Source organism: Culex quinquefasciatus, chromosome 1, assembly GCF_015732765.1.
Source record: "Culex quinquefasciatus strain JHB chromosome 1, VPISU_Cqui_1.0_pri_paternal, whole genome shotgun sequence".
Classification (NCBI taxonomy): Eukaryota; Metazoa; Arthropoda; class Insecta; order Diptera; family Culicidae; genus Culex; species Culex quinquefasciatus.
The window spans coordinates 93,688,611-93,713,451 of NC_051861.1; the positions used below are offsets into that span (position 1 = coordinate 93,688,611).

Here is a 24,841-nt window from a genome sequence, read left to right on the forward strand (position 1 = left end):
AATGAGCATTTTTTAATCGTTTTTTGCCCATAACTTTTGATAGAATTGACCAAAATTCATTTTTCAAGAATAAAAATGTTCATTTTGATAAGCTCTACAATTGTCTAGAAGAGCTCAAAACAAAATGATCTAGTGGTTGTAAAAGAAGAAACAAGTTTTGGCTGAAATATTTCAGGAATAAATTTAATTATTTAGTTGATTCCGACACAAGCCTGAGTTGATAAATTCAAAAAACTCATTTTTTCATAAGCACTTCAACCTAAATTACAAAAATGGCTCTAGAAACTTCCCGTTTGAAGATAGAGCTTTGCGCTCTTCAGCAAAGTTGCTCAGAATAATGTTACCTACAACTTTTCTGAAGACACCAAAGCGCTATCTCGTCATCCCGCCAAAATAAAAATTCTGAACCACCCTAAAATTTGGACCACCCTAATGTCCACCATACCAAAAGATGCCCCTATTGACCCAGATCATTTGTCCCAAAGACACCAAAGCTCTAAATCTCAACGCGTGGCCGCTATCAATTTTGTCACGCTAGATTTCGGTTTCGGACCACTGTGCAATGTGGTAGATGTTTTGGTGGATTTTTGACAGTTCGAATTATTTCAAGAAAATCCACCGCGGTTAACCAAATCAAATTAACGAAAGCCCTTGGATGTATTTTGGGACTGACGATTCGCTTCTGTCAACCATGCCTGTGTATTGCTACGCGCCACGGACTTGTGTATATTTGTGAGATCGTGATTTCTTGTTAATTAGGTTTTACAGTGTGACGTCATTTGACAGCTCGTGTGCACTGTTTACAAAGTCTTCGTCGATTGTCGACAAATTTCTCCGAACAAAATCGACGACCGCATCGAACTGTGCTAAGTCCATGTAAACAGTGCACTCCTTTCTAAACTCCTTAAATTTTTATGTTTATACAACAGTAAAAAAAACACGCTTAAAAACCATTTCCGATCACTTTTTTGGATTTTAATGCAAAATATAAATTGACAAGACATTTTTTTCTCGATGGATAAGCTATGGTTCCCTTGGAACAAGCTGTCAAGTAGGACCTTTTCTTCAAGAAGGGCCACGATGTTGAATTTTAAAATTGATTTGAAAATCCATTTTAAATCCTTTGCGGTTGTACGAAGGGTCATTGTACTTTGAAAAATAAGTTTTATCGTTGTGAACAATAATATCACAAATTTAAGCTTAATTTTGGGACACAGTAGTAAAGAGTAGTAAAGAAAAAAAACTTCAGAATAATTGCTAGCGTAAAATGGTGAGGCCGGCAGCGAAGTTATGGGAAAGTATAAATTATGAGTATTATGGGATCTGGTACGTTTCGCCGAAAGTCGTTTCGCCGACGGTCATTTCGCCGAATGTCGTTTCGCCGAATGGTACATTTCGCCGAATAGACGTTTCGCCGAATTAAACAAAAATTGACTTTTTTGTATAATTTATGCTATTTGTTCGCTGCAGCGCCATCTTGTAATTCACTCATGCAAACTTGAGAAGGAGTGGCAAGATAATAATATAATAATTTAAAAAAGTAAAGAACGTCTCATGTTTCAAAGAATGCATAAACTCACAAAAATAATACAAATAATTTGCTTAAAAAAATTAAGAATGCAAAAACTAACAGAAATTTTTCTAAATGTTATGCTAAAAATCAAAATAACAGCTCATGTTTGAAAGAATTGCAACCTCTCAAAAATTATAGAAATAATTTGCTTAAAAAATTAATAATGCATAAACTCACCGAAATATTTGAAAAGTATGCCAAAAATATAGAATGCAAAAACTGGCAGCAATTTTGCAAAATGTTGTGCTGAAAACCAAAAAAACTGCTCATGTTTGAAAGAATGCGAAAACTCCCAAAAATTATACAAATAATTTGCTTGAAAAACCAAGAATGCAAAAACAAACAGAAATAATCTTAATTATAAGCAGCCGATTAGAAGAACTGCTCATGTTTGAAATAATGCAAAAACTCACAGAAATAATTTTAAAAAATATGCTCAAATACAAAGAATGCGAGAACTAACAAAAAATTCCAAAATGTTGTGCTAAAAATCAAAAGAACTGCTCATGTTTGAAAGAATGCAAAACCTCCCAAAAATTATAGAAATAATATGCTTAAAAAACTAATAATGCACAAACTCACCGAAATATTTGAAAAGTATGCCAAAAATATAGAATGCAAAAACTGGCAGCAATTTTGCAAAATGTTGTGCTGAAAACTTACAGAACTGCTCATGTTTGAAAGAATGCAAAAACTCCCAAAAATTATACAAATAATTAGCTTGAAAAACAAAGAATGCAAAAACAAACAGAAATAATCTAAATTATAAGCAGCCAATTAAAAGAACTGTTCATGTTTGAAAAAAATGCAAAAGCTCACAAAATTTATAAAAATAATTTGCTTAAAAAACAAAGAATGCAAAAACAAACAGAAATATTCAAAATTATAAACAGAAAATAAAGAACTGTTCATGTTTGAAAGAATGCAAAAACTCTCAAAATAATTTAAAAAATATGCTCAGTAAACAAAGAATTCAACAACTATCGGCAATTTTTCAAAATGTTATGCTGAAAATCAAAAGAACTGCTCATGTTGGAAAGAATACAAAAACTTACAAAATATATACAAATAATATGCTTAAAAAACAAAGAATGCAAAAAATAACAGAAATTTATCAAAATTATAAGCAGAAAATTAAAAGAACTGCTCATGGTTAACAGAACGCAAAAACTCACAGAAATAATTCAAATGATATATTAAAACAAGAATGCAAAAAACTAAGAGAAATTAATGCAAACACTCACAGAAATTGTATGCTGAAATTAAATAACTGCTTAAGTTTGAAAGAATGCAAAAACAGATTTTTTTCAACTGGATAATTTTTTTAAGCGATTGTGTCTGCATACAATAATGCATAAACTTATAAAAATAACATACTAAGAAACAAAAAAATATATTTTTTTAAGATTGAAAAATCACCTTTTAGGGACATTATACTTTTTCAAAATATTTTAATACAATTTGTGTCCATTTTATATATTTATTATACGATTATTTGTCAATTCGGCGAAACGTCCCATGCGGCGAAACGACATTCGGTGAAATGACCTTCGGCGAAATGACCGTTGGCGAAACAACATTCAGCGAAATGTCCCGCACCCGTATTATGATCAAGTCCAGGTCATTTAAGAATAGGCGTCAAACGGTTGGTCTGAAATTTGAATATAGCTCATTTATTTTCTCTTTGGGACCAAAGTGTACCCAGCATTAGTTTGATCTTTGTTTTTGAGAAAATAATAAAATAGGCTGGAATGAGTGAAAGGCAAAGACTCAAAACTGGGACACAGAACATAATGTATCTTATTATGATGGTTTATTTTCAATAAAATTTTCCCAATCTCATCCTTTGTCGAATAATTTTCCGAACCTGCAACGAAGATATCTATTCTTCATCATAATTTATGCCTGTCATGGTGGGTGGAAAGAACGAGCTGATATAAGTATGACATGTATTTTCAATATGGCACCCAAAGGGCATATAGATAATCTTCTTGTCTGGAAAAACCATGCTAAGGGCGAGGCATAGAATAGGGGAAAGTGGGGCAAGTGTAACAAGCTAAGGAAATGCTCGTTATAACCCATTAAAAACGTTAAAAAATCTGTCGGATTTTTTAGAATCATTTTATTCCAGGTCTTGACTGAGACTTTGATAGAACAAGTTTTTAAAAAAAATCTGTTTTTAAAAAAATGATTTAAAATTTTTTGATTTTTCGTACGTTCTACTCAGTGGGGCAAGAGGAACAATGCTTGAAAAAACATACTAATTTACTAACAATTGAACTATTATCACTTAGATACATCAGATTAGGATGTATTTAAAACGTTTCTTTCATTTTTTATTAAAAATTAATATTTTATTAAAAATTTGACCGTTTTTACGAAAAAAAAAACTTAGATGATAAATAGTAAATTTTTATGATATCATTATATCGTGTATGGACAAATTTTTAAACAATTGTTTATCAGTTTCTAAGAACTTTTATGTATTTTTTTCACAACAAAATGTGTTGCTGCAGCAATTCGTATTTTTTCCATACTAAAAATCCATATGGTACACTTGTCCCACCTAAACAAGATTTTTTAAAAGATCTCTTCAAAAATAACCAAAACATAAATAATACTTTATAATACGTGCAAGTCACTGGTAGGGACACTTCTGATCTAGCAAAAATAGCATTTTGATAAAATGAGCCTTAAAACGAACCCTAACTTATTTTGTACTTTCCAAATATTATAAGGAAACAAAGGATTTGAAAAAAACTTCACTCAATCTTATGCCCCGTGGCGTTTACGTCGTTTTGGCGGTTATGTGGTAGTAGAATCAGCTAATTGCATTGCTAGCTACAATTCCTCATGCTGGAAATAATCAAAATTGTAAAAATTACGGCCTTACGAGCGATTGTTCCTCTTACCCCATATGGTCGTCTTGCCCCACCTTCCCCTAAGGCCATCGGAAGGACTGAAAAATGGTGGTCTGGCGAGTGCGAAATAATGTGATAAGGGTTGTGTTTGGTTGGTGGAATAGACATTTACCGATTTTCTAAATCAAATAAATGCAATCAAAATTACATGCAAAACTCCTCAATCCAAAAAACATTCAACATGATTCACCTCTTCCGGTGTGAACTAGTCACAGCTGATGAGCAAATAATAAACAACTCAACCACGCTCGTGTCGATCTTTGTTCAACAAAGTGTAAAACATCGTCGATTTATTTATTTCTCGCTGAGATTACTCATTAGCCGGCACTGCAGCCCGGTGATAATCGAATGTTTTGTCTGTCGGATGTGCAAGATCGTGTGGAAGTTATGTTTGTATAGTTAAAGCTTCAATATAGACAGAATCATTGCTTTTTCACGTTGAAACACTCAAAGGAGTGTATTGGTGACATTAAGTTTGGCACAAAAAAACCCGGGCTCTTTGATTGAGAGTCTACTACTCTACCAATGCGCCACGTGAGCTTAAGCTGTCAAGCTGTATCTAATTTGTAAGCCACATTCGATGTCCGCGATCTATCTTTTGGGTGTACTCTCAGTTTTTTTTTCTAAAGGACCGACCTGTTATCAACCCACAACACTGTTTGCGTTGTTGCACAAGTGTGCCACTTGGAGCAAACAGTTTCACGCTGTGCAACATGTGCACACTTCTCCCAATTAAACTTGGTTCTTTCCTGTTCCAGCAGTCCGCGACTTGTAGCCCGATAGATTAACAGCGGCTTATCGAGAGTTCCCGGTGCTGCGGTGCGAGTAGCAATTATATTCAAATGTGCTCGATCTAACCGCAGGTAGTGGTCACGTTAAGCGTTCAGGTGCCCCCCATACGGGGACACTTCCGCTCCCGCGGAACGATGTCGATGGAAATTTATAGCTGTTTGCTAAAGCGTTCAGAACCGCAGGGGTGTCCCAGGTTGTTTGGAGGATTTGTTCGATTAAAATTTTTGTTTATTTATAGCTTACAAATGTAAAGTTGATCCAATGCGCACGTTCAGAAAGGGAATCCCTCGAAACGCAATCACTTGCGCAACTCTAATGAATATACATATCAACTGAATTCACACAACCACTGATTAGCACTCACCCGCGACCACGTGTTCACACACACGCGCAAATCCGCACAAATTGCTTCGGTAAACAAATCAAAACAAAAGAGAAGGTGGAAGGAAATGAGCAGCAGTACTATTAGGGAAAGCTATAAAAGTCCAGTCGTAATTAGCATAATTATTTCCCACCATGCCCATATACCAAGAGAGTGAGTGTGTCGAGTTGCGGCGCGTCCATCAGACAGTCGTCAACCTGTCCGTCCGTCCGGCCGGTGGTAATAGGGTCGGTAACCAGCAAAGAGTTCTACGTATTCCGGCTCTAACCCTACCACACACTGTGACTGTGCTCACTATCAACGGTGGTGGTTGCCGCAATGGGGGTCATTGTACCAATTGTGACACTCCGGACACGCACACACAAACTTACTTTAGAATCACATAACTGTCCAAGCTTCGTTTTTTCGCCCCCATTCAAAGGTAATAAGATTTCTTTAAAACCAAATTTACTGAGAAGTGGGTTTTGATGTAAATGAGCGATTCTCTGACATTTCGGACGACGATTTTTTTTACTATGAATACAAAGAGACGAGTTGTTCCTTTAAATTCCGCTATATATTGTAATATCTTGACAGATACGTATTTCGTCTACTACTCGAACAACTCGTCTCTTTGTATTCATAGTAATGCATTCTACTAAAACGCTCAACCTTGAAAACGGATTTTCTGATCAATTTGGTGTTTCTGGAAAAGCAGTAAATATTGCTAAAGACTTCTCAGAAAAAATAGTCACACCCTAAAAAAATATTTCTCGTTTTATAGTTCGGCTTTTCACAGCTACAAAAATGCAAAAAAAAAACATTTTTGGAAAACCTTTTTGCCTTCCTCATCTTACTGAGGAAAGGCTATAAAATCATTCGAAAAACAAAATTCTTAATTTGACCTCCTAGACCCACCTTCATGTATACATATCGACTCAGAATCAAATTTTGGGCAAATGTCTGTGTGTGTGGTGGGATGTTGATCAAAAAAATTTGCACTGAGTTATCTCGGCACTGGCTGACCCGATTTGGACCGTTTTGATCTCATTTGATCCGTCTTGGGGTCCCATAAGTCGCTATTGAAAATGATAAAGTTTAGTTGAGTACTTCAAAAGTTATGCTAAAAAACGATTTTAACAAAAGTCCGGAAGATTGTAAAAAGGGTGGTTTTGTAAGAAACCTCGTTTTGTTATACATTTTTAGAAAGGTATTTGAAAGACCATTCCAACGAGTTCAATAGATTGAAGATCTGACAACCCTATCAAAAGTTATAAGCACTTAAGTGTTATTTATGAACTTTGTGGAGGCTGGATCTCAGATATTACCTAGCATTACACTCAAAATGTGAGAAAGACACCAACCACCTAATGGTGGATTAAGGAACGTTTTTTTTTATATTTTTTAGTTGACATCAAATTGGCATCTTTTGAGCTTTTGCACAAGTTGGTTAAAATCCCTTTGGCCGTGTTGCCAATTTTCGAAAAAACAAAATATAATTTGTGGAAAACGGGGCAAACAAAAAAAAAGTTTAAAAATTTGATTTACGAGTCACGGTTTTGACCTTTTAATGAAAAAAGTGTTTAAAAATGCATTATACACCCGTCCAGTTGTTTTGCAATCACTAGTTTCCAAAATACCTAAGTATTGACGACAATTTATTTTTTTTTTTTGTAAAAAAAAAAGTTTTTGCGGTGTTGTACATAGGAATTTCATAAAAATTCTAAATATTTTAATCCAGCCCAAACATGCTCAATATGATTATCAATGCAGAATAATGCGTTTTAGATTATTTTCAGTTGATTTGACTTCTGTTTTCATCAAAATTTTGAAGTTTTTTGCAAAAAAAAAAATATTTTTTTTTTGCCTCCTGATTTTTTGGACCAATTTTGGAGATGGGAGGGGGGTTATGTAAAATCCTTTTTTTTGTTGAAAACGAGACTTTTTTATCCATAGAAGTCATGACCACCAAATCAAAAATCTTCTAAAAAAATTGAAGATTGAATACAACGGGTTGCTAAGAAACAGCAATTCAAGTAAAGGCAAACTAAAAAAATAAGTTTTTTATGCATCACACCGATTTTAGAAGTTTTTCAGAAGTTTTTTTCTAAAATTCTGTATTTAAGTGCCGAATTATCTGAAATAAAATTTCGACAAAGACGATTTAAAATTAAAAAATCAAATCAAAAAATAAATATTTAGAAACTAAAAAAAAAAATTCAATGATACAAAAAACAACAAAATTTTGAATCAAAAATCAAAACATTGAAAATTGTAAAAATTCTTGAACATCCAAATCTAAATTTCGAAATTTATTAAATTCTAAAAATAATACAATGCAAAGAACAAAAATTTCAAGCCCTACTTTCCATATCTTGGAGCAAAAAGTACCACATTTTTTATGTATATTTTTTCAGAAAGGATATATTACCGAAGATTTACAAAATATTGTGAAATGAATTTATGAAAATACAAAAAGACGCTATACAGTGCATTTTAAATAGATTAGCATTAATTGAATAATTTTATGCTTTGATAAAAAAGGCCATTAAAAAATCTAAAATTAGAGCATTGAAACAATTGTTCATTATTTAATTTAAAATTGAAAATTACTTAATTAAAAAATATTAAGATAAATGATTTTGCATTTTGCAAAACATTGAAAGTTTGGAAAATCAGAAACTTAAGAAATTCAAATTATAAAAAAATGTAAAGGTAAAAAAAAAAGTTTTTAAATTCGATTTTTTTTAAAGATTTGCAAGTTTGTAAATTTGATACTATTTTTAATTCAGTTATTTAAAAAAAATGCAAAGGGACCATCCATAAACCACGTGGACACCTTAGGGGGTATGGCGATTGTCCACGGTCCATACAAAAGATTTTTTTGTATGGACAATTGTCCACGAAGGGGGGGGGGGGTTGAGATTTCCAAAAAAGTGTCCACGTGGTTTATGGATGGTCCCAAATAAAAAAAAAACAAAAAAAAAAATCTATTAAATGGAAACATAAGAATTCATATCTTGAAATTTAAATCATTGTTATTTTGAAAACTACAAAAAATAAATCTAAAAATTCTAACCCTTTTTAAAATTTAAATATTTCTGAAAATTTAAGTTTTTTAAATACGCAAATTCGATACATTTATTTGTTCGAAAATTGAAATGTTCGATAATCTGTAAATAGCTGGAAATTTGAATTTTTGTGTTATTTTTTTTTAATTTGGCAAAGTTTAACTTTTTTCAATGATGGGATTGTTCTGCACTTGTAAACGGTAAACATATTAGTCAAACATTTCCCTGATTTTTTCAGGAATTCTTGAAGCCCTCTTTAAGTTTAAAATAAAATTTGCAGTGGTTTTTTACAATCTAAAATTCTATGCTCTTAATTTTAAAAAATAGGATAGGTGTTTAAAAATCGAACATTACATTATTTAATTTAAAATTGAAAAATACATAACAAAAAATAAGTTTATAAAAAAATGCAAATTAAATAACAAAAAAACTAAGCATTCTAAAATTTTAAAACATGAAAATGAATATCTTGAAATTTAAATTTTTGTAAGGCCGTTGCAAATATTTTTCAAAGTTTATGTCGCCCACCCTTCAAAATTAGTTTGAAAGAAATTGAAGGGGCAAAAAATATTTTTCGACAAAACTTCAAAATTTCCATGAAAATAGAAGTCTAATCAACTGAAAACAATCTAAAATGCATTTTTCTGCATTGCTAATCATATTTAGCATGTTTGGGCTTGTTTGAAAATGTTTTGAATTTTTATGAAATTCCAATGTACAGCACCACAACAAAAATATTTCTCGCAAAAAAAAAAAATTTCGTCCATGCTTAGATATTTTGGAAATTAATGATGGCAAAACAATTGGACAGGTGTATAATGCATTTTGAAACACTTTTTTTCATTAAAATGTTGAAACCATGGCTCGTAATTTCAATTTTTATATTTTATTTTAGTTTTTTTTGCACCTTAATTCTGAATATTTCAGAAAATTGAACATTTTTAAATACGCAAATTCGATAAATTTATAAGTTCGAAAATTTAAATGTTCGCAAATTTGTAAATTTAAAAACTTTAAAATAATTATCCGGAAACTGGAATTTTTGTGTTGCAATTTTTTATTTGGTAAAATTTAACCTTTTCCAATGATGGGACAGTTCTGCGCTTATAAACGGTAAACACATTACGTCAAATAATGTTTAGAAATGAGAGGGAGAGCGTACCGACTAGCAAGTATCGCCACACTTTGGGGGTAATCACGGTGCAACCCATCATTACACACACACACATACCAGCTGGAATTTGCTGGCTAGACAAGACCCCTGGCTGGACACACCCGGATCGGATAGTTTCAAATGCATTGCATGTCAAAGAGCAGAATAGGGTTGTTAGTCCGTTCTATAGGTTAGTGGGGGCTTGTACTGCGTGTATATGCGAGCTCTAATTGGGGCTGGACTGATAAGAATCCAGCTTTAAGGGGGGCTTCCTGGAATGTGGGTTGAAGAAGTAATTGATACATAGTAAATGTCCTACATTTTGTTCTACTCAAACGTTGACAAATTTTCTACGAAAAAAACTGCAATAAAACGAATGACCCAGCAGCATTGGCGATAAGCTCAAATTGAATGAACTTCCTCGTTAAAAAACGCCTTCCGCTTTGATACAACAATCAGTTCCATTGATTTGGGAGGTTTTCCTTTTGCTGTGGACTTGATTATGTCACGCTGTATTACGACATCTTGAATGCTTGGCGATAAGCGCTTAGAATTGTTCTCGAGTGACCAGGCGAAAAATATTAGCCTTTCAGATCGTTCGAATAATATGTACAGTAGAGTGCTCGACCATGATTCATTCGAAATTTGGTGCGACACCCTGACTACAATACAGTGTTTATGCCCTTCTCGTCAACAAACAAGGTTATGACCCAGGCAGTAATTGCTCTAAAGTTTTTTGTCAAATGTGACCAATCCACACTAACCTTGTCACACTGCGAGAGATGACATTCGTGCCGTGGATGCTAAGTGAGCTATTAAAATCCGTTACGTAACGATATGACTGACGGCGTGCGTCTGTGTAAAATTTTAAAACCACACTATAATATGGCCGATTGTATCAAGGCATATTCCCCGTTTGGTCATTACCGAGGCAAAATGAGTCCCACTTGGGTGTATCTGCTCGATGTACAGCGTCAACTGATTAGGGGAATACCACCAGAATTTCATTCGCATTCTATATCATTTTAGTGAGTTTTTCATCCAAACATCTCACAAAACGCCACTCTCCCCTACGAAATGCAATGTATTCTAATGAAGGCAAAATATTAAAACAATGACAACGACCAGTTTGCGTCCCAGCAACGCCAGCTCGGTGTAACTAGAAATTATCTAGAAATTACGAAAAGAGGCCTGCCCAGGATTCCCAGTTGCCTCATCTAATGGCTAATGCAGAGGGGGGACATTATTTCGAAGGCCATCACCGAGGAGCAGGTCCTCCACCCAAGGTGCGGTTCAGATGTCACAATTGGGTCATTATTGAGAGGGGGGTAATTTTCCGGAACAGAGTTGGTACACACGATAATGGTTCGTTGTGATTGGCCCGTTGAATAATCAATGAGGTATTTATTTCGTAGCAACATTAAGTTAATTTTTTTTCTGTTTAGGCTGGAGGCTTCGCGTGTCCTTCAAATCCCACTGACCGGCAGTGAAAGTATGGGAAGGAATAGTTTGTTAACCTAAATCGAATCCCACATGATTCAAGTCGTTTCTTGTTCATATTCTGTAAACCAGGGGTGCTCAAAGTTTTTGGAGGCCGGGCCAAATTTGAAGCTCAAATGAGCTTGGGGGCCAAATTTTCAAAAAAGGTTTTAAAAAAATATTTTGTTATTTAAAAAAAGTCAATTCAAAATAATAGAAACCACAAAATAACGGTTTTCTATCGGTATTGTTTATTTTATTGTTTCAGGTATTTGAAAAAAAAGTTTTTAGCCGAAATTTTCAAAAAAAAAAGTTTTCTTTTTATGTATCGAAAATGGTTACATTACATGTTGAACAATTCTTCTAACGGCGTAATTATATCTATACAGCAATTCCATTTGAAAAGAGCCTAAACCGAAAAAAAGGTTCTCCGATCGGGCTCAAAATTTTTCTGGGGGTTCCTTGGCCAAAATAATTAGACCCGTATTTTTTTGTTTGGCCATTAGGGTGACCTACATCGTGCTAGGGTGGTTCGAAAAATGCAATTTTCGTCATTTTTCGCAAAAATCACTTTTTTCGAAAAATCATATCTCCGCGCCATTTCATCCGATTTTAGCTGTCTTAGACGCAAAAGAAAGGTGATTAGTTTGGCTATTTGAGAAAAATAGTAAGAAGTTCCAAAAATCTAGCTTAACATTTAAAAAAGTCGTATGAAAACTTAAAATGGCGTTTTGACCGTGTCTGGACCAAAGAGCCTATGTCTGAAAATATTTTTATCAGATTCCTCGGAAAATTTCACATAACATATCAAAAAATTGGCGATGTCGAACCGTACGTTTCGGAGATATGATTTTTTGAAAATAAAAACTACGTTTTTTGACGCACCGCGCGCAAAAACAGGAAAATGACGAAATCGGCAAAAAAACAACTTTTTTCACTAAAACTGTGATAACTTAAAAAAATTAGCGATCACCTATACATGTCTGGGTATCAAAATTTTCGTTATTGAAAGACGCAACTTTTGGTACCCAGACATGTATAGGTCATCGCTGAAATTTTTAAGTTATCGCAGTTTTAGTGAAAAAGTGATTTTGCCAATTTCGTCATTTTCCTGTTTTTGCGCGCGATGCGTCAAAAACGTAGTTTTTATTTTCAAAAATCATATCTTGAAACGTACGGTTCGACATCGCCATTTTGATATGTTATGTGAAATTTTCCGAGAATCCGATAAAATATTTTCAGACATAGGCTCTTTGGTCCAGACACGGTCAAACGCCATTTTAAGTTTTCATACGACTTTTCAATAGTTAAGCTAGATTTTTGGAACTTTACTGTTTTTCTCAAATAGCCAAACTCATCACCTTTTTTGCGTCTAAGACAGCTAAAATCGGATGAAATGGAGATATGATTTTCGAAAAAGTGGTTTTTGCGAAAATGACGAAAATTGCAATTTTCGAACCACCCTAGCACGATGTAGGTCACTAATGGCCAAACAAAAAAATACGGGTCTAATTATTTTGGCCAAGGAACCCCCAGAAAAATTTTGAGCCCGATCGGAGAACCTTTTTTTCGGTTTAGGCTCTTTTCAAATGGAATTGCTGTATAAGTAAAGTGTGGCTAATGAAAAATCTTTGAGAGACAGAATTTCAACATTTCAATGAAAAAAATTGTAAGAAAATGATTTTAGCTTCCGTATAGTTAAACTGCAATCATTTAAAAAAAATAAGATTCGACAAAATAAACCAATCTAGCGAAAAACATTTATTTATTTTATCGAAAATTCACTAAAATTCAAATTATTTTAGTAAACCTCAACATGCTCGAATGCAAAGGAATGCATATTTAATAAATTTCAGCTGATTGCATTTAAGTTTAATTTTTTAAAGTTTTTTGAAAATATTTTTTTGCTCCGAAAGCTTTGTAAAATATTTGCAACAAACTTGATCGTCCGTTTGTCTGCCTGAATCAGTTGGTAGTGAATCAGATTCGTTATCTACGTTCGAATCCTGAAGTGCAATGTAAATTTGAGGGTCAGTTCATAAAAGGGTCATTATGGCTTGCAAATTAATGAAGAAAACTTATATTTTTGCAACCATTACAGAATTCTAAGTCAAACTTGAACGTTTTTTTTAATATTTCCAAAAATGTTTGATGAACATTTTGACGATATTTACTAGTTCCACGTACATTGAAACGTGTGAAATTGTTTTAATTATAAAATTTTTTGAACAAATTATATGTATCCTAAAGTGGGGATCACAATATAAATAATAGGTTTTTTTAATTAACAAAAAATAAAAAAAGCATATAAAAGTTTAAAATAAACCTTATTTTTGAAAAAGTATAAAATCACTTTACAAGTGGTCTACGGGCCATTTTAAATGATCATTCAAAATGGGTCCGCGGGCCACAAAATATCACCTCGCGGGCCACGTTTGGCCCGCGGGCCATACTTTGGTCACCCCTGCTGTAAACAATTCCTAAATCTAAATTTCATGTCATTTCAGCAATTGTTTAAGAAATCGGCCGATTACGACCATTTTTATCTCTTGTTTTTTTTTTGGCTCAAACTTTGTGGGGGACCTTTTCTATGAAAGAAGCCATTTTGGGCATTGGTTCACCCATACAAGTCTCCATACAATTTTGGCAGCTGTCCATACAAAAAAGGCATGGAAACATTCGAAAATCTGTAACTTTTAATGGAATTTTCTGATCAATTTGGAGTCTTCGGCAAAGTTGTAGGACTATTCAGAGCATAAGCATGAGCATGAGAGACCAGGTATTGATAAGGACTATTCAGAAAAAAAATAGAAACACGGAAAAATGTTTATTTTTAGATTGACTTTATTTCACAAAAAAAAAACACATATTCCTTCCTCATAAATCCGTTTTTTTTTTTTATTTTCTAGATTTTTTGATATTTTTAGAGGAAAAAAACCCGCGCTTATGAGGCAAAGTGAAGTGTGGTTAGAAATGTTGCCGCCGAGTTATTTTTTTTATTTTATTTTTTAAATAGTGATTATTGAAGAAAAATTGTTTTTGATTTGAAATTGCATTGAATAACCACCAAAAGTTGATTTCGGTGGAGTATTTGCACATTTTCTGAGATAAAATTATATCTGGGAATGGGGACATCTTTTCTGATCTATTGTGGCAAAAAATGAACCCATTCACAGATGTAATATAATCTTAGGAAACGTGTGATACTACACATTTTAGTGTATTTTTACTTTATAATGTGTAATTTTGTTTTTTTTCTCTGAAGTTAAGATAATATTAAACCTTCCAAATTTACACATTTTTTTAACTAATTTTTAACAAAAATTTAGCTTTCAGAAGTTTGAATTTGATTTCGTATCTGTAAATGCTTTTAGAAATTTTATTTGTAAATATTCTAGATTTTTTTCCAAAAGTTTTCTTGATGTTTTTTGCCATTTTTTCAAGAATTAGGTATCGGATATTGCACCATTTAAAACCCTAGCGCAAAAGATACCTTTTTTAGTCTCCTAAAACATATAAAATCGAAAATTTAGAAAAAATAACTTCTAGTGATAGAACGAAACAAATAAAACATCGCGTTTTTTGTGAGATCCGTGTATTCATAACCTTAATTATTGTCGATGGCACCAAATCTAATCGAACGCAAGCGCAGCCAGTCCGAAGAAAGCATCCTGGAAGAACTTGTGGTTAGATTACGCCCCAAGTCTTTTCTTGTCAATATTAATAATTGCATTACATCCGTGTAACCACGAAACATGTATTGCAAAAATCAAAGCGGCTAGGCCTACTGCGTTGCATTAACAGCAGAGACAGATCCTGAGAATGGATCACATTTCACAAAATCAACATGGGAGGAAGGATGCGTGGACATACCGTACCAAACGCTCCGAATGAGTTGTGGTTGGTTGTGTAAGTGAAAATTTGGCAAGTAATTGTTATTTTTTAGGGGGGAAGAGGGAGGGGAGGGTGGAATTTGGATTAAGGACATGGAAGATGGGGTGGGGTAGGAAGAATATTTAATTTGATAAATATTGACCCTTGCACTGTAACTTGGATTTTGCCCGCAGTTTTCTCTCGCACTTTTGACAACAAGAATTTGAAAAACTAGGCAACCAGTAGTTGTTTGTTTACACTGCCAGTCGCAGTTTCCACCAAACTGGACATTCGCACTTTAAAACTGCGATTGACAGATGAAAAACAAGCGAGCACTTTGATCATTTTTTAGGAAATTTAATTTTTCCCAAGGCAGTTTGACAAGTCGCAATAGTGCGATCGATAGCAATAATTTAGTGCGAAGTCCAAGTTAGTGGGAATTGCGCAATAGAATATAATATAAATTATCGAGCGAAAAAAACTATGGAAAGATCTCACCAAGGATCTTCAAAGCATACGACAAACCACATATACATCGAATACGATGCTGTTGCTTCACTAGAACATCATCGAATCCAGGCATCCGCAGGTTGTGAACGGCTTCTGGCCTTGCTTGAACGGTTGGAACCAAACGGAAATCCTTTCCGTTACGCCACACGATAAAAATTAAGCAGAGCTTCACTTTTGTCTTCAGCATGTAGATTCACTTACAATACAAACAAATCCAAAAAACTTATCAAAAGTTTTCTTGAAATTTGCCAATGAAAAATAAATCTAAACTGAAGAAAAACGTCAAATTTTCAGCACCGAACAAATTTACGTCCGAACTCGCATATTGCTACTTCGATCCGAAAAACTTTCTTTGAGACAAACATAACAATAATCAGTACAAATAATCTCATTGTCGAAGACACCAAGTCGATCAAAAATGATTTCGATTCAGATTTTCAAATGTCCGCATGCGCATTAGGGTGACAAGAAAAATAGAAAATTTTGGAAAATCTCAAGAGATACCCCCTGGCTCGATTCTTTAGGCAATAATAAGAAACTGTGCCAATTTTGAGCCAAATCGGTTAAGGTTTAAGAATTGCTTTTTATCGTCAAAGTTTATATGGGGAAAATTGTAAAAATGTATGTGGGAAAACATCGCTTCAGGATTTTGGCTCCAGATGGTGTAGGTCCCGCCCCAGGAGCGGCCGTGGCTGACTGGTTACGGTGTTCGCTTTCTAAGCGAATGGTTCTGGGTTCGATTCCCATCTGCTCCCAACTTGAAAGTATAGGAAATATTAATATTGAAACTCTGAATATGAACGAAAAATCAAAGTCGCCCGAGTCGGGGTTCGATCCCCCGTCCTTTGGATTGGTAAGCAAAAATGCTAACCACTAGGCCATCACGGCTTGGTGAGCGATGCCTGGAATTAGGAATACTGTTACTATCAAACTATATACGCGCTGGGTCCTTGTCCATTTGACAAGGGTTCGGAAGTTCTAAATAACGTTTGAACCCGATTGGTGCAAACGTTCTTCAGGGCGGGGCTTGTCGATAAAAGCTGAGGGACTTCGCGCTCGGCTAGCCAGCGTAGAAATGGGTCACTGAAGCTCGGCAGAGCTAACACCTTCCAAATGCCTATGCGAGTTATTTGCATGTATAGAATGAAGATCTAAAAAATACATGGAAACAACTCAATTTGTAAGAAGTGACCGCGTGGTCCCGTTTGGTTGGTTGCACACACACACACATGGTGTAGGTCCCGCCCCAAAATTGCCCAAGTTTGAGATTCTTGCAGGAAATTTAATTTCCTACAACTTTGTCGAAGTTGATCCTCCAACGATGGGTCGAATGACGGATCCGGACATTGTTTAAATATAAATAAGTGAAATCCAGCTTCAATAAAGTACCTAAGCATCACTTAAGTCATAACTTAAGACAGGGTTTCCAGATCTTACACATTTTTAACTCATTTAAAAGGTCTTTCGATTACCTATCCAACGATATATAACATGGTGATATTTGTTAAGGTTTCAGGTAATTTATCTAACAGCCGAATATATTCGAACATTGTTATACATAACATTTGAACTACTTAGCGAAACTGAAATTTGGTTGAAACTCGATCTATGGGACCCTAAACTGAGTCAAATGCAACCGGTTTGGTCTAATTCGGTTCAGCAAGTGCTGAGAAACCTGAGTGACAATTTTGGCAACACACAGACAGACAGACATTTGTTTAGTTTTCGATTCTGAGGCGATAGGTATACATGATGGTGGGTCTACGAGCTTTATGTGAAAAGTTCATTTTTAGAGCAGGATTATAGCCTAATCTCTGCGGGGATGGCAAAACTAAGGAAGCAATTACCTTCTTTTGACAAATAGAACGCAAAGTTTAATTCAAATATAAAAAGAATAGTTAAACATCTTGAAAAGTTGCGAAATTCTAGAGCATAACCTACTCTATTATTTTATAGTAAATATAGTCAATTGAAGATTATATTTGATTCGTAACACGTGATATGGGATATTTATTGCGAAACAAACGTCGTTCAATGTAATTGTCTGCTAACAGGTTGAGTTTTTTTAAGGACAATGGACCGCTGATAAGATCGATATTTTCAACACTGACTTCATAAACCATTATCGACTAAGAAGTGTGTATTGTTTAGACGTTTTATAGTTGGTTTCAATATCTATTTAAAGGGTTAATATAGAGAGAAGGGAAAGATACTCTTTGGTTAATAGGTTTATGACAGTAACAACTTGAATAGATGTGACCTCCGTGATGAAATTGATACTTCTTATCAGCATTTGATCAGAATTTAAAGTTCCAATAAAAAAGAAACAAACAAAACGTACGCAACGCCTTTATCAATTGATGACGTACAGGCAAGAGCTCTGCAATAAATTTTGGAAACTCGTAAACTGCCTTCGATATCGTTTCAATGGAAATTTTTCCGACGTCAAAACTCTGACCGTTGATATATTTATAGCGAACAACAGTCATGAATCACGAGGGTTGACTTAACTGACGCGAGTTGAAGAAAGCTACTCGAATATTGTTGCAATTGTAAGGAGTGTCCATCTTTTTTTTGCTGATATGTGCAACTTCAGACAGAAATAAGTAGCCTGACCGTTGGAAGTTGGCCATTGATAACCGATGAGTCATATGACGTCGTCGTCGCGTGGATGACCGGCTGATGGGTGCCCTCGTGTGCTACGAGTGCTTACGCGCGCGTGTGTAATCAGTCAATTGAGGGTCTTCTTCATTGCGAATTCTTTTTTGAGCAATGCTGATTGATGCACTTGACAGTGTTAAGAAATTGTGTTCAAGCCAAATATATCGCAAGACAAACTGAAATTCTGAATCATAACAACAAAACAGTTTTACGTTCACATTTGAGTTGGTTCTCGGTAAGAAATCTTTATGATTTTCGCATGTAGAACCGACCATACCAACAATCGCCTCGATGTTTGTTTAACTTTTCAATTCAATTCGCTTCGATTCAACCCAATTCTCGCCGTCAAAAAGTAAAGTCTGAAACACCAATCATCCTGCCTTCCGCAAGCTTCTATCAGCTTGTACAAAGTATTTCTGCTAAAAAAAAACTTCACTCTACACACTCGCTCTGCTACCAAGTACATGACTTCAAGTTTAAGGCGAACCCGCCAGCCAATACACTCTGTGCGGTTGTACCCCGCCTGACCGGCAATCGCCGAATGAAGCCCGCGCCGGTTCTCCGCCTCCTCCTCCTCGTCGTTGCCGATTACGCCGCCGGTTCCTCCGACGAACCACCCCGGAGAGTTAAGATAAGAGACCTTACGGAGGAGAATCGAATACTGCAGCAGAGCTGCTGCCGGGTTGATAAGGGGAGGCGACGAGTGAAGTAGGGGAGAGTGGGCGAAAGTTGCATCAAGTTTTTGTCAATTTTTGGTTCGATTTATTAAAAAACAGTTTAAGCTCTTACTAATGGCAGAATCAAAAACATCCAACCGGATAATAATAATATTTAGTTTAGTGGATTTAAAAATAAAGAAGAACTCCAAGAAATGCTTATGGGCCATTTATGTGAACTGAACATTGAAGATAAAAAGTACAGATATTGCATAAAGAAAAAGCGTCGCCATTTTTCACAAGATTTAAACTTCACAAGTCTTGATTTCAACAACCAGCAGTTCAAGCAAAAAGCAAATCTAAATACAGTGGACTCTCTCGTTGTCGATATTGAAAAAAAACAAAGCAATCTATTTTAAGGGACTGAAAAAATTATTGGCAGCTAACGCAATATTGACATTTTTAAGTTATCGTTATGTTATGTTATGTTTATGTGAAATTTTCCGAGGAATCCGATAAAAATATTTTCAGACATAGGCTCTTTGGTCCAGACACGGTCAAACGCCATTTTAAGTTTTCATTCGACTTTTTCAATAGTTAAGCTAGATTTTTGGAACTTCTTACTATTTTTCTCAAATAGTCAAACTCATCACCTTTCTTTTGCGTCTAAGACAGCTAAAATCGGATGAAATGGCGCGGAGATATGATTTTTCGAAAAAAGTGGTTTTTGCGAAAAATGACGAAAATTACCATTTTTCGAACCACCCTAGCACGATGTAGGTCACCCTAATGGCCAAACAAAAAAAAAATATGGGTCTAATTATTTTGGCCAAGGAACCCCCAGAAAAAAATTGAGCCCGATCGGAGAACTTTTTTTTCGGTTTAGGCTCTTTTCAAATGGAATTGCTGTATATTTTCTCGGAACTCCAGATATCTTTGTTTAAAAAAGTCTAATTTTAAGTGGAAAGGTGTATGGACCACCCCAACGAAATTTTAAAATTGTTCAAATATGTGGAATTTCTTCGCTAAATCTGAATTTGCCCGCAGAATTGAGTTAAAGTGTGATTTTTTATCATATTATAATACTATATTTGTTTTAGATTTCTATAGGTTTATATGATAATTTTACATGGAAACCCAAAATATTCCCTAAAATTAGGTTTCAAAAACACCCTGATCGTGGACCACCATAATTTTGAACCAAGTTGCTCCTTCCAAGCTAAAGACTTAACAACTTCTGATTTTTTTGAAAAATATTTTTTTCATTTTATTCACATTAATAAAATTAACTTGAGAAATTTTAAAGAATTTCTCATACGTGAAATAAAAATGGAAATAATTAATTTATCGTAATTTCTTAATTCTTAATTCAACTTAATTCAACCAAATCGTGTTAAATTTTGAATACTTTCACCAAGAAAAACGTAGTAAGTATATAATATAAGGGTATCAAACGTATTTTGTATGCTTCAAACATACATTCAAATTTTGTATGCTCCACACAGCAAAAAAAAATGTAAATTTGTAAAGTTTAATTTTAGAAGGTTGAATATTACCTCTTTTATGATGTAATTTTACCTCAATTTAGACTGAAAATGCGACATTTCACCAGAATAGTGGTAAAATTACACAATTTCATAGGTAAAATTACACATTTTTACTGATATAAAAGATGTACCCCTTTCCAGATTATTACCATGATTAAAAAATAGATATTTTGTGAAAACTTAAGGCTGGTACAAATTTTATTTAAAGTTTTTGTACCCAAAGTTGGCCCGAAAAATCAGGGGGCAAAAAAAATATTTTTTCAAAAATCTTCAATATTTTTATGAAAATTTAAGTGCAATTAGTTGAAATCAATTTAAAATGAATTCCCCTGCGTTTAGAATCATTTTAAGCATGTTTGGGTTGATTTAAAAATCTTTTGAATTTTTGAAAATTTTCGGTGTCTACTATCGCTAAAGTTTTTTTTCGCTACAATTTTTGTTTTCGTCAAATTTTACATTTTTTGAAAATTTTTATTGCAAAACAACTGAACTAGTGTAAAATACATTTTAAAACACTTTTTCCATGCAAATGTTGAAACTATAGCATGTTATTTTAATATTTAGATTTTTTAATTTTTTTGCCCCCCCCCCCCCCTCGACTTTGGCCGAGGGACAAAAACTTTTAAAAAATTTGCATCGGCCTAAGTGATTCACAAAAAACATGGGTAATTCTCCACCAACTCACACGAAATCTGGAAAAGTTGCCCCGACCCCTCTTCGATTTGCGTGATACTTTGTCCTATGGGGTAACTTTTGTCCCTGATCATGAATCCGAGGTCCGTTTTTTGATATCTCGTGACGGAGGGGCGGTACAACCCCTTCCATTTTTGAGCATGCGAAAAAAGAGGTGTTTTTCAATAATTTGCAGCCTGAAACGGTGATGAGATAGCAATTTGGTGTCAGAGGGACTTTTAAGTAAAATTAGACGCCCGATTTGATGGCGTAATCAGAATTCCGAAAAAATGTATTTTTCATCGAAAAAAACACTAAAAAAGTTTTGAAAATTCTCCCATTTTCCGTTACTCGACTGTAAATTTTTTTGGAACATGTCATTTTCAGGGAAATTTAATGTACTTTTCGAATCTACATTGAGCCAGAAGGGTCATTTTTTCATTTAGAACAATATTTTTCATTTTAAAATTTCGTGTTTTTTCTAACTTTGCAGTGTAACAATGTTTAACAAAGTTGTAGAACAGACAATTACAAAAATTTTGATATATAGACATGAGGGGTTTGCTTATAAACATGACGAGTTGTCGCGATTTTACGATTTTGCGCACCACGCAGGGAGTTCTTTCGCTGTTTTCACACAAGCTCGAACTGTCACTGTGTTTCAAGGCTCTAAAAACTAATGGTATGCCAGATTTTCGTACCAAAAACCTAATGTAGCTTTGCGCTGTTATTATAACTGATTATAACTCGGACAATGAAATTGTTTCAAAAAACGTTGTTTTGTGAGTTTTTGTACCAATTTTTAGTCTTTGGCAAAATATGGAGTTGTTTCAGTTCTCTGGCGACCCTGATCTGCGTGAAATGTGTTTTTTAAGTTAAAATCAGCTGTAATTGTGTCAAATAACGATCAACTTTGCGGAAAGCATTACAACACGAGTAAAAATAAATTTAAAAAATATTTATTTCTGCTCATTAAGACACTTTGTACGAAATAAATATTATTATATTTTTAATAAATTTAATATTATATTGTATTATACTAAGCATACCAGGATTTTCTTTAAACCTTGACCATAACTGACAGTTCGCACCACTTAGTTTGAAACTTACTACATTTTCAAAAAAAATTGGAAATATAACATGATATGGTTGAATTAAGTCGATTTTTTAAATATTATAGAGTTATCGTTATCGTTATCGAGCCTCGATAATTTTATCGTTTACATTTACCCTTGATAAATGATAATCTCTCAAGTTAAATACTCGAGTGTGATAAATTCAGGAGATAAAAATATCTCTCGAACATAAATTGACGTTTTGTAAAATCAATATTGCGCGTATTCCCAAAAAAGACACGCGGCATACCAGCCTCGAAACGACGCGCCGCACTTTTGGCAAATGCGCGTTGTCAAATCCCATACTGCGCGTTTTGTTTTTGTTGATCTTCTTCTTCTTCGAATTGCATCGCATTGTTGCCGGGTATGTTTTTTATTGCACCAAAAGTGCAGAAAATCGCTGGCAACAGTGTCTGCGGCACATTCTGAAATGCCGCGCGGCGTGTACCGTCGAGAGAAACGGACAATAACAACATCCGTTCAATGTTTGCATGTTTTGATAAATTTTTTTGTAGAACTTTATCATTAGCTTTCAAATCGCAAAAAAATGCTTTAGTGCAATTCCAGCCTGTCTCGAATCAAAAGGTGGTCAAAGTCACTGAAAAACACTGAAATAAAAATACACGCTACTTCTATGAGATGTTTTGATTTGAAGGTTAAAAAGTGATTTTTTTTGGTGAGCGCACGATTTTTTTCTCTAATTTTTTTGTGGAACTGGTTTAAGATGTTGCAAAAATCGCGGGTATCGATTCTTTAGACAAATTTACATAAAAGTGTCGATAATGACTATTGTTCTCTGATAATTCTTGTGACGATACAGCCAGATGTTTTAAAATCTTTTTGGTGACTTTTCTACATGTGAGACTTGCTTTTTAGATCTCGAAAATATGTTGACCTGAAAATTCGTCCGTTTTCCTAATTAGGTTTAGATTTGGTAGTCGCATTTTATGTCAGAGGTCTTTCGTTTGGGTTTAGATATCGATATCGAATATCGAAATTTTTGCTTTTTGTATTTGTAACTGCTATCACTACTTTCATCCTAACAGCTTGAAAGTCGGGATGATTTTCATTATAAGTTTTTGTTCTCAATGAATTGACCTCTCTCTCCTAACCCCGCTGATTGCAGCAGCTACTATCAGAGTTGTCCCCTGCGGATCGCGACGCCGGGTCGAACTGTTTAGGTCCGCTGAATGTATACACCGAAGTTTCCTCGTATATCTCAGAACGGTGGTCGTCGTGCGGGCAGTAGTCGGTGTTTGTCGTTTCGTCGGTCAGGGTCGTCGTCGTCGGGAGCGGTACACAGTGCGCCAGATTTCGCGGTCTTGGTGCGGGCGCGTTCTCGCGGGATACAAGTTTGTGGCGGCGAGACTAAGGTAAGGGAGAGTCGGATCGGGGTTCAGACGGCATCATCACAATGATGCCGGCTATCGTGGTCGTTGCATAACCGAACCCGGTGACGATTCCGATGCCTTTGAGGGGGAAGACGCGTGCGCGAGAATTGCAGACGCTGCTGCTGTTTACTTGATGTTAATGGTTGCTGCTGCATTGAAAGTGTTTGGTGTAGTTGAGATCTGAACTCGAACTGGTTTCTAATTGGGATCGTCAAAAGATGGCGCAGTTCTCGTAAACAATCTTGCATTCAAGTATTGCATTCGAGTTTATTACGTCTATTCACTACTAGATGTCGCTGTTCAGATTTTCAACGTACCAAGCGAACATTTCTCCACGTATATATTCCATGTTCGGTAACAAAGAAATAACCTATAGAGTAACCGCCACCAGTATAAAGGAGAAAAGGGAGCCTGTTTCTGAGGCAGAAAAAGAAACAAGTGCAAATCTGGAACGTAAAACAACTACCAACAGGCTACACCAAACACGTTTTATGAACATTAAGGACCGGGATTCAGTTCAGTGTGTTAACAGGTTGATTGCGGACCTCTCGAGTCAGCTGTTTCAAAGTTGTGTAGTGGAACTTTAAGGTGCGTACGTACTCTGCGTCAAGGTCGTCCGTTAAGGTGATATTGCTGTTATCACAATCGAGACTTCGTAATCATCGATAGCAGAATTATACGATTATGCGCTACCTCGGTTATCTTCGAGCTCTGTACACTAACCAACCATCGTTGTAGCAAAGTCAAACAGACGTCAAGCTTGACTTTAATGCATCGTCAATCCACAGACAAACATACGTAAATCTATGTTAAATTCCTTGTTAGACTATTTAACGGTCAACTAGACTGATTGGAAACTCACCACGGCAATTTTGAATTCAAACCGGTGCGTTTAAACGCGTTTTGCAGTTGCTTGTAACAATAAAATTGTGTTCGTTTTCACAACTAGATGGCTCTTGTGATAAATGATTGATAAATTTAAAATATGACAAAAAAACGTACATATACGTCTGTTTGTCTGAGGATCACGGTCAGTTTAAACTTTAAAAAAATCACTTTGGGTCTG

At 34.9% G+C, this 24,841-nt stretch overlaps 1 protein-coding gene across 4 annotated transcripts in view; it reads left to right on the forward strand.

The window, feature by feature from the left end:
• LOC6053338 (beta-1,4-mannosyltransferase egh) overlaps positions 1–24,841 on the forward strand; it is a 101,032-nt gene that overhangs the window by 56,937 nt on the left and 19,254 nt on the right. Inside the window, exon 1 of one of the 4 annotated variants that reach the window (XM_038252426.1) lies at positions 23,610–23,757. The exons of 2 other annotated variants lie outside the window; for them this stretch is intronic. The gene's annotated coding sequence lies outside the window, so the exon portion shown is untranslated. Of the gene's footprint in view, positions 1–23,609; positions 23,758–24,212; positions 24,364–24,841 lie in introns of those variants that run through there. One more of the 4 variants, XM_038252443.1, reaches the window with a different exon arrangement.